This window comes from Ranitomeya variabilis, chromosome 1 (assembly GCF_051348905.1).
Source record: "Ranitomeya variabilis isolate aRanVar5 chromosome 1, aRanVar5.hap1, whole genome shotgun sequence".
Classification (NCBI taxonomy): Eukaryota; Metazoa; Chordata; class Amphibia; order Anura; family Dendrobatidae; genus Ranitomeya; species Ranitomeya variabilis.
Window position 1 is genome coordinate 480,457,369 of NC_135232.1, and position 4,874 is coordinate 480,462,242.

General features: G+C 45.8%; 1 long non-coding RNA gene across 1 annotated transcript; it reads left to right on the forward strand.

Moving 5' to 3' along the window:
* Positions 1–651: 651 nt before the first annotated feature.
* LOC143793120 (uncharacterized) lies at positions 652–1,203 on the forward strand. Its single transcript, XR_013220058.1, has 3 exons — positions 652–849; positions 941–1,013; positions 1,100–1,203. It is a non-coding gene; the product is annotated as an uncharacterized LOC143793120 (long non-coding RNA).
* Positions 1,204–4,874: the final 3,671 nt, after the last annotated feature.

The window sequence follows — 4,874 nt, forward strand, 5'->3', positions numbered from 1 at the left end:
CCCAATTACGATTCCAGGTTCTTGAAAAAGTCCCCAGACCAAGGCGGGGTGGGAATCACACCCAACTATTAAAACAGCGTGAAACTTACTGGATATACACGTTGGACACACTCAGCCCAAGAGGCCTTAATCGAGAAATAGATTGGCTAACATAATGCATTTCTCTCTCTAGACCCACTGAATAGTCGCACGTATCCACTCGGCAATCCCCCCGGTGGAGTCGGTAAGATCCCCTACCACAATATAGAGTCTATCTAAGTTTCCTTTCTTTTCTCCTTTTTTTCTTTTTCTTTTCTCCCTTTTCCTCTTTTGGTTTGGACTCCTACTTAGTTGGAATATGTGTCAGCAGTATATATGTTTTAAATATATTTGTTTGCAGATTACTTGGTAATACCAACATAACATAACTTCATGTGAATATACATTCTCACATATATCCTGTGTTTTTGGCAACCCCAACTGTTATCTATATGACCGATATTTGATCAGATTCTATGTATATTCATGTGTCCACCTTAAACATCTTTGCAATGGATCCAGGACATTGCCCTCCCTTCTACTTCTCTTCCCGCCCCCCTTCTCTTTCTCTCCAGTTGTCATACAACTTAAGTCCACTGCAGGGCACAAGTGCGCAGGCGCTGGTTGCCCCACTCGATCCCCATGGCAACTCACAAACGTTGCCGGCCACACACTATAGCTAACCGCACAGCGCAAGCGCCAGCGTTTTCCCAGACTTCCGGTCACATGACCTCGCAGCGCTCTATAACCAGAAGCGCGCACAGTTACCCAGCGCCAGTCACAGCTCAGACACGGGAGTGTCAGCCGCACACCGCTGCGCCACCTATGGACGTAGGTCACAACCACTAAGATAAGTATATTTACATCACCGCCAGCCCAATATATCTTATGGTTACTAACACTATATTACCAATTTCCACAGCCACTGCCGGACGAACGCTGGGCATTCTAGTATTACATCCCCAGACACAAAAGTCTCCACAAACGCTACCAGGGTAGGTTCTCACCATACCCTTTAGGACACACCATTTAATTTGTTTCCTATTTTTCAGTGTGACTTCATCTACATACCTTTCCACAGGTACAGGTGTGCCATCCTCCTCCTTATTAACCACTGAGTGGATTTTGCCCCATGAGACATAGAATATCCCATATCAGATGACAATCAACCTAATTGTCAGGGTAGGTCTTAGTTACCCCCTTATGGCATCACACAATTATGTTTACCCCTGGGACATCCACGTATACATGCCCCCTTTTTTTTTTTTTTTTTTTTTTTTCTAACAGGACACAACATTCCATCGGTCTACATCACCATTTTTTCAGACCAAGATAGACTCTTCATATATTGGGTAGGCCACCTAATTGCCATATTCATAATATATTGCACCAATACCATGACATGCATTTTTCTTTGGACCTATCTCTCTGAATATATATGTCTTAATACTTCTCCGTCTACGTATATTATTCTATGACATCTCGCTACAAGGTTAGACAGGGACAATTCTCTGTACATGAACATCATAATTGTAAATATTGTATATTTATGTATATTTCTTAAAGCACATTTCTTATTGTATGTATGTGCACCAGTCATTGTACATATCTAATTGTAAATATTTGTATTTTTTCTAGCGACGTTGTGACCAAGGCTATGTATTAGCCGAAACGTCAACGCCCATAGTATATGGACAATGATGATTCCAGAATTCGCGGCAGACTGTGCCCGTCGCTGATTGGTCGAGGCAACCTTTTTGACATCATCATCGCCATGGCAACCATTATGACATCTACGTCGACACTGTGCCCGTCGCTGATTGGTCGAGGCGAATTCGCGGCAGACTGTGCCCGTCGCTGATTGGTCGAGGCGACCTTTATGACATCATCGTCGCCATGCTGTGCCCGTCGCTGATTGGTCGAGGCCTGGCGGCCTCAACCAATCAGAGACGCGGGATTTCCAGGACAGACAGACAGACAGACGGAAAAACCCTTAGACAATTATATATATAGATACCTGGGTGGGCCATTTATAAAGTTGGATCCAAAATGGTCGACTTCAAAATAGCCACCATGGTCACCACCCATCTTGAAAAGTTTCCCCTCGCATATACTAATGTGCCGCAAACAGGATATCACCAACCATTCCCATTTTATTTAGGTGTATCCATATACATGGCCCACCCAGGTGTATCCATATAAATGTCCCACCCTGTATAGTATATAGTGTACAGCTCTGGCAAAAATTAAGAGACCACTGCAAAATGTTCAGTTTGTCTGATTTTTCTCTTTAGAGGTATATTTTTGAGTAAAATGTAAATTGTTCACTTATTCTATAAACTTCTGACAACATGTCTCCGAATTTCCAAGCAATACATTTTGTATTTTTTTGTCTGAAAAGGAGAAATGGTCAAAATAAAAAAAAATAAAAAAGCACTGCTTTCAGACCTCAAATAATGCAAAGAAAACAAGTTCACAATCACTTAGAAACAACAATACTAATGTTTTAACTCAGGAAGAGTTCAGAGATCAATATTTTGTGGAATAACCATGATTTTTAATCACAGCTTTCATGCGTCTTAGCAAAAAAGGAAAAAAAGTTCCAGCACCAGGCGTCTCTTCATAAAAATGCAAAACAAAGAAAAAAATGGAGTGCACTCACCGGTCCAAAATGCAAACAGTACTTTAATCAAAACATGTGCAGGTACACTGGGAGAACGTGGAACAGAAGGACTTTTACGGCCGTTTCACGCTACTGCGCTTCAATGGGTCCTAATACCAAATGTGCATGAGAAAGGATTTTTACCTTGTTCCTCTGTAGCGCCCCCACTGCCGCAGGGCCGAGGGGTACCCGGTACCGGGCCTCTGAGTCTCTGCTTCTGGGGTTGTCACGGCGGCTAGGCCCCGGCCCGTGACCCTGCCGTGGGGCGCACAGTGAATGATAGGTGTGGATGTTGGTGGTGCAGTTGTGGGGTGCAGGTCGCGATAAATAACAAGGACACCAGGTTGCAGTCTCTTTACCTCTTTACTGGAGATCTCTGAGTCCTCAGTCCAGAATACGGTTCACCAGGCTGCGCAAGTCCGGCCGGTCCAATGGCACCTCCAGAGTTCACTTCACAGGTGGAAATCGGTGCCTTCCTTCTTAGCGCTATGTGTTGTAATCCTTCCCTGCTATGCTTACGGAAAGTACCCCACAACCGTTGTGTCTGTTTCTCGTGTTCCCTCACAACTCGATTAACTGATCTTCTGCTAATCTTCCGTCCCTTCCTGATGTTACAGTTAGAACGGCACCCGTTTGTCGGGTAGGCCTGGAGTTCTTCCGGGACCCTAGAGACGCCCCTCTCCCGCAATTGCCTCCCAAGACTTCATAGGTGATTTAGGTGAGACAGCCCGCCTGAGACTGACTGTCCTGCCGCTGTTTAGAGTATTGCTTGAAGCTGTCTAATGAAATACTCCCTCGGCGTTCCGGCCGCCGGTAGTGCGCCTCAGTAGGATGTTGCTCCGGTCTTACAGCACGACCCCTACTGGTATTCTCCTATTGCTTGATCTCGTTTCTCACTCAGCACAATCTATCTCGCTTCTAGTCCTTTCTTGGGTCCCGCCGCTTCCCGGAGCTGGCGCGGACCCGTTACGTTCTTTTCAATGCCAAGCCTGTCATGATTCTCAATGGCGAGAGAACATAGCCCAGCATATATGAGAACTAGCTCTTGGAAGATGGAAACTATACTGACCATGAACTAAACCTGCCGCACAACTAGAAGTGGCCGGGTAGCATGCCTACGTTTTTTAACCCTAGATGCCCAGCGCCAGCCGGAGAACTACCTAATCCTAGCAGAGGAAAAGACAGTCCTGGCTCACCTCTAGAGAAATTTTCCCAAAAGGCAGACAGAGGCCCCCACATATATTGGCGGTGATTTTAGATGAAATGACAAACGTAGTATGAAAATAGGTTTAGCAAAATCGAGGTCCGCTTTCTAGATAGCAGGAAGACAGAAAGGACACTTTCATGGTCAGCAGAAAACCCTATCAAAACACCATCCAGAAATTCCTTTAAGACTCTAGCATTAACTCATAACACCAGAGTGGCAATTTCCGATCACAAGAGCTTTCCAGACACAGTAACGAAACAGCAGCTGTGAACAGGAACAAAATGCAAAAACACACAAGGACAAAAGTCCAACTTAGCTGGGAGTTGTCTAGTAGCAGGAACAAGCACAGAAGGCTTCTGATTACATTGTTGACCGGCAAGAAACTGACAGAGGAGCAAGGTTATATAGCGACTCCCACATCCTGATAGGAGCAGGTGAACAGAGGGGATGATGCACACAAGTTCAATTCCACAAGTGGCCACCGGGGGAGCCCAGAATCCAATTTCACAACAGTACCCCCCCCTCAAGGAGGGGGCACCGAACCCTCACCAGAACCACCAGGGCGATCAGGATGAGCCCTATGAAAGGCACGGACAAGATCGGAGGCATGAACATCAGAGGCAGTGACCCAAGAATTATCCTCCTGACCGTATCCCTTCCATTTGACCAGATACTGGAGTCTCCATCTGGAAACACGAGAGTCTAAGATCTTTTCCACAACGTACTCCAACTCACCCTCAACCAACACCGGAGCCGGAGGCTCAATGGAAGGCACAACCGGTACCTCATACCTGCGCAACAATGACCGATGAAAAACATTATGAATCGAAAAGGATGCAGGGAGGTCCAAACGGAAGGACACAGGGTTAAGAATCTCCAATATCTTGTACGGGCCGATGAACCGAGGCTTAAACTTAGGAGAAGAAACCCTCATAGGGACAAAACGAGAAGACAACCACACCAAGTCCCCAACACAAAGCCGAGGAC